Here is a 12,809-nt window from a genome sequence, read left to right as displayed (position 1 = left end):
TTAAAAGATACAAGCCAATTGAGAAAATTTCCCATTGCAACACGAAGAGGAACAGATGGGACTTCGACGCCATGATACATAAGAGTACCACAATAATTTCTCAGACCATTGCTTCCGTAGCTGCAGCAGATATTTGCTGTGTTGGCTGTACATATGTTGCAAAAGTCGAAGAGCCACATTTTGCAGCAATTTGCAATATTTCGCTATTTTTTCCGAAGCCTGACGTTTCAAGATCAATTAAAATAATGTTTTTTTTTTCAATATCGGAATCATTTATCACATTCTTATTTATTTCTTGTTCTTGCGTGGCCGGTATAGTTAAAAGAGTACAATTACTTTCGTATGTAACGCCCTCAGCATTTTCCTTTCTGTGACGTAATGCTGATCTATGTTTCTTCAGAGTTATACGTTTCTTTTTAAACTCTCTGCTCTTTGTAAATAATTGTCTTCGTGTCATTGTATGATTGATTCTAGAGACATATTTAGAATGAAATTTTCCAGAGGATAGACTAAGACGTGCGATAGCATCTTGTGTATAACCTTCACCTAAATTTTTTTGTCCAATAGCACATCAAGCAAACCGAAAATCTGCAGATTGTGAGAGACTATAGCATCGAGCTTTTGGCGCCTTACTGGCCATAACAGCATTAAGACTTTCGTTAGCGTTACTCGATGCATTCGCTGAAAATTTCGAGGCGTTCAAAGCTAACTTATTGAAAATTTCCTTAAGATTTTCAAATAGCTGAAGATCATGAAAACCGCCTGGAACTGTTCTATGATCATAATTTTCTGGATTTTGTATGTAACCACACCATGAACCACACTTACTGTGATCATTAAACGCGTGATATGGGATGCATCGAATAGCTTCTGCCAATGCTGCGCTATTACCTTTATTTTGTGCTAATGCATAAGTAAAGCATCGGTGAAGATAAAGTATTCTATCGTTGTTCAGTTCCTTACAATTTTTTCCAATTCCGTATAATTGTTTTTTTACACCAGCAGATGCATGATTTTTATCTGAATGCTTAACAATAGGATGTGAACTCGAAAATCGGCAGGCTGCTATAGTCGAACTATCGTCATCACCAATCAGTATTCCAACTTCTAAATTCTTTGATTGAAGAATTGAACTATTAGTAACAACATTTTTTCCAACATGGGGTTCCATCGCCTTTGCTGAGCCCCAAAAGTTAAATCGGCAATCATGATCAGCTGGACTACGTCCATTATCGCACTTTTTACATTTCCTGTTGCACGTTGAATAATCAAGAACTAGTCCTGATTGGTTGCCAATAATTGCTCCAAATCCATTAAGGCTATCATAATTTCGTCCCGTTTCTCTTCTACTCCATCCCATATCATATGAAACGGCGAGTCGTACATCATTGAATGTTGTATTAGTAGGTGAGGTTTCGATATCTTTCTGCATTTCATTATTTAATAAATTGGATTGCTCATCGGATGCAATAAAACCTGATTTTAAATTATCTGGCCTAGGAAAAATGTAAAAAAGTGTCAAAATAACTCAATATATATGGAAACGCAAAAAACAAAAATACTGGAAGTAAATAAATAAGGATAAATAAAAAATAAATTATACTATTGTATAAACATCTATTTTTGTTTTTTTCGTTTTATATTACTAAAATTTTTATTTTTTATAAATACAAAAATACAAGAATAATTTTTATTTTTATCTAAATTTTTAAAGAAAAAATTAAAATTAAATAAGCTTAATAAGCTTGCAATACATGTACACATATTGTAAATGTACTTTAGAATATATAACTATATAATTATAAAAATTAATTTTTTAATTACAATAATTTTTCTATTGTTTCTTGATTTTCTAAAGTGAGGCATTGTTCCAAATTTGCTGCATTATGACAGCTTTCTTTTGCCGTTGTTTCCACTGCTTGACCAACTTCTTGCTCATATCTCTTATATGTTTTAAAATCAATTGATGGAATATTTAGACACGATAATAATTTGTTTACATGTGTCCACCCTATGCCACCATACAAGACACCTTCAAATACAATAAAAATAAAAAATAAATTAATTATATGCTTCCAACATATACATTCATAATAATACATGTCTAATACAAATACTCGTATGTAAGACATGTCAAATATATATTTATCCAAGATTAAAAATTAAGTTAAAAATAATGCAATATTTACCAATAACTGCCTTTGCATTTACGTCAAACCGAGATGTATGTCCATCTGTACTAACATGCTGTTTACTTGTTCTTACAGTATTTAACAGTAAACATTTGTGACATCTCACTGAAAATGTTGATCCCAATCCTTTTCGTATCTCGTTTTCAATATATTCAAGCGAAAGTGCTTCTTTGCAAGATACACACCACATTTGCTTTGCAAAAACAGCAAGTTCGATAATGCGACGTAATCCTTCCAGAAAGTCATTTACTATATCGTCGGCACTTTTTGATTTTGCGTTTTGATGTAAACAGTTTTCGCTTTGTTTTATGCGCTTCTTGTACGTAATTTCTGATACCCATTTCCCCTTCCAACGATATTTAACATTTTTCGGCATTTTGAAATAACGAAATTCAAAGCACTTAATTGTATATTTATATACTTTCCGCGTTTGAAAGATGACAGGCAGTAATGCCAACGTAGAAAATAATGCAATGTTGCCATATTTAACGCTGGCATTAAATGGTATATTTCAGGTTTACATTTTGTTTTAAAATTATTAATTAAATATATATAATTTATTACTTTTATATTAAATATATATTTAAATTATTCGATATAGTAACCGAAAATCGTCTTATAAATTATTTGTTTCTTCGTTTTTTGCAGTTGATTTCAGGGCATTTTCAAGACCAAAAGTTTCTGTCGTTGATTACGAAAAATATTAATTCTAAATATTCCCTTTCTTGAAAACGTTAAAAATCATGTTATTTTACGATAGTTGAATTTCTTATGTAATATAAATTTATTTATTGTATATTTCAAACGATATAAACCTAAGAAATCTGCAGTTTTCAAATTTTAATCACTTTTTGCTGGTATTGTACAACCCAAACATCCTTAATTCTCGCACAAAGGTCGGCGCGTTCGTTTCGATGCGTTGACGATGAATCACGACGATATCCAGTATTAGGGGCTCGGAGGAACATCCCCCGGACCCGGTACGCGCGTCCAGCAGATGGGCGCCAAAAGAGGATTAAGTTTCCGGGAAATTCAACTTCCCTAGGAACAAAGGTGCGGGAGCGTCTCCCGAGAACCTGGGATATCGCCCCAGGGGGTTGACGTCATGACCCGGTGAAATCCCCGGAAAACGCATCTTCTCCAAGAAAAGAGGGGTCTAATCGTCTCACAAGGACCGGAGGAACCTCCCCAGGGGGTCGGCGTCATGGTTTGAAATCCCCGGAAAACACATTTTCGCCAGGAACTAGAGTATCCACCCGTCTCGCCGGGACCTGGGACACCCTCCCAGGGGGTCGGCGTCATGATCGGGTAAGTTCCCCAGGAAACGCATCTTCCCCGAAAACAAAGGACGGAATCCGTCGTAGAATGTCCAGGGACACCCGCCTAGAGGGTCGACGTCGTTGTCCGACGAGGGAAACGCACCATCTCCAGGAACAGAGGCCCGGAGAGGTAATACTAGCCACCAAGGAACCCAGCCAGGGGGTCGGCGTCAACGGCCGACGACAAAGATATCACCCGGACGTCATCCACAGGAAAAACACCCGGAATCACTATCAGGGGCATCTCCGAGGAGGTGCGCAGAAATTGGCGTCGTCCGCGTCGAGAAATTTCCGGAAGTGAAAACCTGTTGCAGATGTGCCAAGGCGGGAAGGTTCTCGCACTGCGTTGCGCGTAGAAATTTCCACGGAAACCTTCAAGAACGGGCGTAAATCGAAAATGCGCAAAAGGGCACGCGAGGGGGTGGTGATAATCAACTTGTTTTCGCATGATCGCGCCAGATGTGCCGGCCGCGAACAATAGGCGAAAGAGAAAGTTCGGAAAGTGGGAGCAATCCGGCATAAGTGGGGAGGCTCAGCGAGAGCGGCCGCTCGAAGCAGTCTCTCGGGTATAGCCGTGGCGAACACACGTATCACACTCTGTTCTATCTGCATACGAGTTATACTTTACAACCGAGAACTCCCGCGTACTATCGCGTTAAATTACTCGTCTTAACAATAGCGAGGGGCACTTAGATGCCAAATACAATCGAGTGTTAGCAACAATACGCGAGTTGAAATTCGGATACATTGTTAATTAACGGAAGTGCATATCGAGTATATAACAACCACGGGCATTGGGTCACGCGGATACGGAATATTGTGCAAACATTATTAATCAGTGTATTTAACAACCGGATACTCGTTCGTTAATACTGCGCGAAACTCGTGATGTGAGACACCTTTATAACATTGTGAAACGGCCTAGTGTTGAAATGATGATCTGGAATTAAAGAATAATTAATTCTGAAACAAATTCTCCTGATTAATTATAAAAAATTATCAATACTTACCTTCTACTTACCTTGTCCTTCGGCAATGATCCAACGTTGGCCAGCGGCAATTTGGTATGCGATGTAAAGCGAGGATCCGGCGAAGCATAGCAGCAACAGCAGCGATCCATCCGGGGCAGGAACCTGAAAGAAAAGAAGCGTATTAGTATATAATTAAACATAATTATCGGGACTTACCTTGATCTGGTATGCGATGTAAAGCGAGGATCCAGAGACGGGAAACAGCAACGGCGACCCATTCCGAACATCAATCTGCAACAAAACTTAAAATAATTATCATATAATTATTTTATAATTACTTACCTCTATCTGGTTTGCGATGTAAAGCGAGGATCCAGGGATGAGAACCAGCAACGGTGATTCAACAGGAACATCAGTCTGAAATAAAATTCAAATAATTAAGATATAATTATTTTATCTTTACTTACCTCTATCTGGTATGCGATGTAAAGCGAGGATCCAGGGATGAGAAGCAGCAACGGTGATCTATCAGGGACATCATTCCGAAACAAAGAAATCCTATTAGCGTCTTGCGAATAATCGTGGCGTTGATGCGAACTTACCTTTTCGGTAGTCTAAAGTTAAACCGAGTGGCGACCGTTCGATAGGAATATTATCCGCCGGAATCGGGCTCAACTCGTACCGTCCGGTCACAACATAACTATCTTTACACGCATAATTTTCTAAGGCCATTAGCCCACATAAACGGCATGTTAACGCGATTGATGTGCCGACGCGGACAACATTCCAACATAAGTAATGTTTGGTAATTCAATACGCCGTGAACACTGTATGCGCGAGACGCAACCACGAGCGCGGACATTACACGAAAACGGACTCGCATTACCGGATTTCGCCAACGAATCTATCGCAATCTCCAGAGGCTCGCTATCACGGCGTTATCACGGTTCCGCGGCCACGATACCATCCCGAGGCCCTTCGCTCTCGCTGTCGATCGCCATTCGATACTCGGTCTCAAGGGACCGTACGTGTCGCGATATTACAAACATTTTTCCCGAGCGAGAGCGCGCACCGGAGGGCGGCGTCGTGGCTTTACATGTCGGTATTACTTGCGGGCAACCTCACCGGTGTGATGCCTTCTCCTGGGGTTCCTCGTCGTCACCTCGTGCTTGATCGTCGTATTCGGAAAACTAACTCCTGATTCGGGGTGGCTATTGCGGAGCTCAACGTACGTGTTCGGACTCGCTGACGGACGACCAGAGAGTGTCTCGCTAAATCAGCTCGATTGCGGAATCCATGTGGCACCCCCTTCCGTAGGGGCGCGCCGACCAATCGGGAACGAGCTTGCAAGCTCGCGCGATATCTTAACGCAGGATCGTCGTAAGGGGGATCTGTGGGGGGCGCGCAACGGTCCCTCGGCGGCGTAGCGACTCCTTCAATTTGTCCCTGGGCAGTGGACTGGACTTCGTTATAGCCGGTGTGCCTCCGGTTTGACCTCGGGGCGGTGATCAGTCACCCCGCGGGCCGGTATTTCGTGGAGATTGCTGAGGCCGGGTTTTCCCCAGGCGCCGGGGGCCCCGCTGTCGGCGGCCTTGCCCATCGCTGCTTCCTTCGCCGCACGCCTGCCGCGTTGCTCTCGCCGCCCGGGATCTCAGTGGTTTCCGCTTTCGCCACCCCTCCTCGGTCTCTGGGTCCTCCCGGACCCTTCCGTTACGTGTACTCCCTCGAAGATTCGCCGTGGTGGGGGTGAAGCGCCGCGCGTATTACGATTACATAAAAATAAAACAAATAGTCAAAACGCGGAAATGATATTCTTATTCGGTCTCTGGAGATCTCGTCGTCGCCTCTCTGGTTCGTCCCTGGGCGCAAATTTCCGCGCCTTGTGACGGCGGCGGGGCGCTGCCACGAAGCGGCGGGCCACAACGTCACAATATGTTTTTCACAACACCTTCACGGAAAGTTCGACTTTCCATGCCTGTAGAGAGGGGCGAAATTGGTCTCACGAAAAATAATCTATAAGTTCGGAAACGCCGAAGGGAGCCGATCCGCGCCGAAGGCGAACGCACGTCAGCTTATCCCCACGCGGCTCGCCTGACAACCGGCCTCCCTCCCAGCGAACCCGCCGCGCCGGGGTATTTAAGCCGGCGCTCCGACAGGAGCCGGCACTTCGTCACTTCGTCTTCGCGACAGCTTTCCGCTGCTCCCGACGAAGCCTACCGTCCAAACTCCCAGGGCAACACACTAAACGAGGTCCGGTGCTCCGAGTCTCGACTGAGGTTTCTCAGGTGTCCCCGAACTCCAGCCTACCAAATCCCGACGATCACGATTCCGCGGGGTCGAGCACGCTCGTCCTCGTAGCGAGCCCCGTGGCCCCGGGGTTTTGCTTCCTGCCGTATATACTTACCGCGTAGCTGCAGGCATCAGACGTAAGACCGCGTTTCAAAACTCCGTCATACCGCGACGATTGCATTCGCGTCATCGTCCTTTGTATCGACCGCGTTTCTGTTCGCACCTTATGTAAGACCGCGCTCTATGAGTCCGTCATATCGCGCCAAAGCGCATTCGCACTACTGTTGTCTATACATACCGCGTTCCGTCACTTTATATCTATTATATCGAATAAACATTTAGTTTATATCACAAGCTAATCACTGTCTTTGGGCCTTCCATTAAACTTCCTGACCCGGCGAGCTAGTCCGCGTTCAACTACAAAACTCGATCGTTTCATAACCGAAAAAACAAAGCGAAGCCGCACGTGAGATCTCGCGTCTTCTCTGGACGGATCCGGCGTTCCGTTCGGCGTACTCACTACGCGCCCGAACACTAATAAATCTTAGACGACAGATTTTACCGATGGCTATCAAAAAATTTGATAAATTTATAGACAACAATTCTGAAGTTTCGATCTATAGATAAGAAGGAAATTCGAATATTTTCTATTTTTTAATTGCATTTTTATTATTAAATTACTTTTTTTAAATGGAATATGTTTGAGAATGAGATTATTCGATAGGATGCTAACAATCGGATGAGTAGATCATACAACGGGTGATTGAAATGAGCAGATCCGCACTGAGTTTTTCCGATTTATTTTTTGTCACAGAGTCGTAATCACTATATACATTATATACAGCGTTGGCTATTAATCAAGCGTGAGCGTTCTATATAAATCTATTAAGTTAAGTACAACGTGGGCCGTTGAACCGTTGCAATTACAATCGGCAACCACGTGGCTTACGACGATGAGATGTTCGCGAGATTAACTTTCGAGATACAGGCCCTTAGATTTACTAATCCGCGTGAAATGAGTTTAACTGAGGTCTAATCTTTACGTCACAGGTGAGCTTTGCTTTACTGAGTGTCCGACAGAATTATCGATCACGTATTGAGCGTTGGGATTTAGCCCGCCGTTGTTCACGAGAGCAAGAGCGTAACGTAACTGCCGGAAAGCCGGCGATATCGGCAAGTTGCGGACCGGAACATGATACAATCACGTGCCATCGCTATTCAAATCGACCCGCACGATCGTCCAGGAGGTGCTGCCACCTCACTGGGCTTGACTATCACATTCCTGAACATTTCTGTCTGCCATCAGCAACGGAGTTGATGATGTCCCTTGAGTGATCTTGAAGAGGTTACTCCGGATGATGAACTGGCAGCACTGCAAGCTTGGTGATGGGCCTGGTAAGAGTAGTGGTAGCTGTTTTCAGCTGTACCACCCTAGTGAGGTCATTTTTGCCCGGCAGCAATGTTAAGACACGGGCAAGAGGCCACTTGCACGGAGGAAATTTCTTATCGGTGAGCAGAACTAACGAACCTGGCTTAATGAGATTTGACGGATGATGCCATTTTCAGATTGTTTGCTGTCGTTGTAGATAGTGAGCTGACCATTGAGACCAAAATTGCTGAACCTTCTGTTGAATGAATTGCCACCTTGACAACCTAGAAGTAAAGAGATCAATGAATGAAGGTTCTGGAATGGCAGTGAGGGCCGTTCCAATGAGAAAATGTCCTGGTGTGAGGGCTGAGATGTCTTCTTGGTCGTCACTGAGAGGCTCTAGCAGTCTAGAGTTGAGAATAGCCTCGATTTGTGTGAGCAGGGTCATGGGCTCCTCAAAGGTGAGCAGAGTTTCACCCACCGTGCGCCTAATGTGAAATTTAATGGACTTCACCACCGCTTTTCACTTTCCTCCCATGTGCGGGGCAGCAGGTGGATTGAAACTCCACTGAGTTCTATTTTCTGTGAGCATTGCCGTGATGAGTTGATTCTCTTGAATGTGTTGAGTGAATAACTTCCGAAGTCGGCACCAATAAAGTTTGTTCCGCAGTCTGAGGTCAATGAGGTAGGCACCCCCCTTCTCGAAGTGAATCGTTTATAGGTTGAGATGAACCCTTCCGTTGAGTAGTCCGATACGACCTCGAGATGTACAGCCGAGGTAGTGAGGCACACAAAAACACAAATCCATACTTTGTAGGTTTTTGCTCTTCTTTCCTTCCAAGTCTTGAGGATGATTAGTCCTGCATAATCAAGTCCAGAATGAGCGAATGCACGTGAGAGTGTGACTCGGGTCAGAGGTAGTTGGCCCATCAGTTGATCCCCCTTTGCCGAGCACACACCACACACCGCAGAATGTGAGACTTGACAGGAGCTCGTCCACCAATTATCCAGTAAAGTTGTCTAATATGAGCCAGCGTGAGCTGAGTGCCTCCGTGCATTGTAGCTCTGTGCGCTTGATCTATAATGAGTTCAGATAACCTTGAGTTACGAGGCAAAATTGCTTGGTGTTTACCTTCGTATGTGAGTGCAGCGTGATTGAGACGACCACCCACTCTAACAGTGCCATGCTGGTCGATGAACGCTGTGAGACGACTAAATGGGTGAGCTGTTGGCAACAGAGAGTTGGACTGTAGTACTTTGAGTTCGTGAGTGTAAAAGGTAGCTTGAGTGGCTTTGATCCAGAAAATTCGTGCCCTTTCCATGTCAGCTAGGGTAATGAGACTGACTGGTGATGAGTTGAGTTTGCGTTGTAACCGTGAGCACCATCTGAAACAAAGAGCTGTGATTCTGAGCAATTTATTGAGAGTTGAGTACTTAAAAATGAGATCCCAATGATATTCTTGAGCTGAGTGAGTCGTGAAAAGCGAGGTTCCTGGACGAGACTCGAATGTGCATTGCCCGTCGATTTGAGCAGGTTGAGTGGGCCATGAGGTTTCAGAGACTACGGTCCAAGGTTGTCCCGTCCACCAAAGTGCATGGGTTTCAAGTTGAGACATTGTGACGCCTCTTGAAGCACAGGCAGCTGGATTGGCTGCGCTTGGTACGTATTTCCAATGAGCTCCCTCAGTGAGTTCCTAAATTTTAGACACCCTGTTGCGTACATAATCTTTCCAGCGAGAAGCATGAGTTTTGATCCACGCGAGCGTTGCTTGAGAATCTGTCCACAGGTATTTGTCCCTGATGTCTATTGTGAGTGTGGCTAGGACATGCTTCATGAGTTTTGCCAATAGGAGAGCTGCCGTGAGCTCTAACCTCGGGATGGTTAGTCTCTTCAGCAGAGCGACCTTTGTTTTTGAGTAGATAAATATTGATTGAGTACCTGTGGATGGTGTATATGCCGTCAAGTAAATCACGGCAGCTATGGCGAATTCAGATGCATCAGAAAAGTCATGAAGGTCCACTATTGAGCTGCTGGTTGTGTTGAACCAACGTGGAATTGAGAGCCTGGCCAGGCTGGTGAGATCCTTTCTGATGTTGAGCCAACGTGAGACGACCTGGGATGGTAGTGGATCATCCCAGCTGAGTTTGTGAAGCCAAAGTTCTTGAAGAAGCATCTTTGCTTTGATCACTACTGGTGAGAGAAAACCTAGCGGACCAAATATCTGAGCCACTTCAGATAATATGAGGCGTTTTGTGAATTGACTCTGGTGAGATGGTAACATGGTTGAGACTGAAAATGTATCTACCTGAGGCGACCATTTGAGACCGAGTAGTTTTGTGTTGCAATCGTCAAGTGAGACTGAAGAGTGAGCGACTGTTGTCGATGAGATTGCCTTTAAGAGATCAGAATGATTGGAGTGCCACTTTGCTAAAGGAAATCCGCCCGCATTACACAGATCTCTGAGTTGATGGGCTATTTTGATGAGATGTTGGATTGCGTCTGCTCCACCGAACATGTCGTCCACACATTTCCCACGCTCGATTGGCGGCAATGCGAGGGGAAACCTGTGGCCTTCATCCTTAGCCAGTTGGAGAAGAATTCTTACTGCAAGGAATGGGGCAGCTCTCGTTCCATAGGTGACAGTGGTGAGGTAGTACAGTACTTCGTTGTATAGCTCGTCTATCCAGATGATGCGTTGCAAATTCCAATTGGATGGATGCACTTTGATTTGACGGCACATCTTGGTGATGTCAGTAGAAAATAAGTATCGGTGCTGTCGGATCCAGATGAGTACATCAAAGATGTTGAGCAACAAGTTTGCTCCGGTGTACATGGTGTCATTTAGTGAGAAGCCCGTAGAAGTGGCACAAGACCCGTTGAACACTACCCTCAGCTTTGTAGTTTCACTGTCAGGTTTCAGTACTCCATGATGAGGCAAATAGTAATGAGTTGAACTCCTTGATGTAGTTGATGGGATTTTAGCCATGTGATCGAGTTGTTCGTATTCATGCATGAACTGTGTGTAGAGTTTCTGAAGTTCGCTATCTTGTTTGAATTTTCTGAGAGTTCCCTGTAGGCTTCTGCGTGCTGCCTCATATGAGTTTCCTAAGACACTGGTTGACAACTTCAATGGAATGCGAACAATGTATCGACCAGTAGAGTCCCGTGAATGAGTAGTTCTGAAGTGAGTCTCGCACTCCTGTTCGTCTGTGGTGAGTGAAGCTATGGTTACCGTTGGAGGCTCCTCCTGTATCCAGAATTTCGTTAACAGTTCTTCTAGTTTTGTGTCATACTAGAGCACCTTGGTATGATGTGCCGTCCTTGTGTGAGTAGGGATTGTGGACCGAACTGGGCCAAGAACGAGCCAACCAAATATGGATAATTAAGCAATTGGTGAGTCTGACGTGCATTTCTTGATGTTAGGTTTTATGACTTGTCCATACGAGTCAGCTCCAATGATAAGGTCAATTGCTTTTGGTTTGAGAAAATCCGGATCCGCCAGTTTTAGATGTTGAAGATGAGGCCAATCTTGTTGAGGGGATTCAAATGTTGGCAGAATCGTTGTCAGTGTCTTGAGTATGTGAGCACGGACGGTGACAGCTGCGTGAGACTGAGTTGAGTGCAGACTGAGGTCAACCACTCCCTTGGTTTGAGTTGTTTGGTTGCCACCAACTCCAAGGATCGAAATTGACGAATGTTGTCGCTGGAGTGACAGCAGAGTGACGAGCCTTTCTGAAATAAACGTGAGTTCTGATCCTGAAACAACGAGAAGTCTGACTGTGTGAGTAGTCACCGATGAGCGAACTTGGGCCATTGCAGTGGCTAACAATGTGTGTGTTGACCTTGAGCACTGAGTTGCCTGGTTGACGATTGCAACATCACCTCAGCAGTTTGTTGAAGGTGATGAGGTTGAAGTAGGTGCGACTTACTGAGATGATGAGGAGGTTGGCGATGTTGGTGTCGATGAAGTTGAGTGAAGCATGGTGTGAAAGACGAGCAGAACATGTTTTTCACCCTTGGGTGGATCTGCATGCACGAGCGTTGTGTCTGCCAAGACAATTATAGCAGAGACGTTTTGTTTCTGCAATTCTCTTTCGTTGCGCAAGTGTGAGTTGCCTGAACTTTTCACAGGTCACAATGAAATGATTAGCGTTGCACATGTCACAAGCATAGGGTGCCGGCTTAGACGGGTTGGTTGATGAGGACGGCGTAGTTGCTTTTGAAAACGCGTGGTGAGCAGTTGCCTTTCGTTGAGTTGGCTTTGACTGAGTATTAGCGGCTTCCACTCTTTCCAGTGCCCTTGCCTTGGCAGTGAGGAACTCCATGAGTAGCTTAAACTTGGGAAATTCTTGCGAAGCACCGAGTGAAGTTTCCCATGCTTCTCTTGTGTCACTGTCCAGGAATCTTGAAACGTGATTCACTAACATACAATTTCCCAGCTGTTCTGAGATGCCTAACGACTGTAAGGCATTGGTTGCTTCGGTCACCGTACTGATAAGCTTCGTCAGGGATGACGCATTTTTGTGAGCGGGCGTTCTGATGCTGGACAGCTGATCGAGATGTGCTTGTATTATAAGGCGTTTATTTTTATAGCGCCCGATAAGTAATTCCCAAGATGGCATTGTTCGAGATCCGTCGAACTTTCCTACGCGAAACATCGGCTCGAAA

This window comes from Temnothorax longispinosus, unplaced genomic scaffold, assembly GCF_030848805.1.
Source record: "Temnothorax longispinosus isolate EJ_2023e unplaced genomic scaffold, Tlon_JGU_v1 HiC_scaffold_34, whole genome shotgun sequence".
Taxonomy (NCBI): domain Eukaryota; kingdom Metazoa; phylum Arthropoda; class Insecta; order Hymenoptera; family Formicidae; genus Temnothorax; species Temnothorax longispinosus.
The sequence above is the reverse complement of the archived record's forward strand: the minus strand, read 5'-3'. Positions refer to the sequence as shown.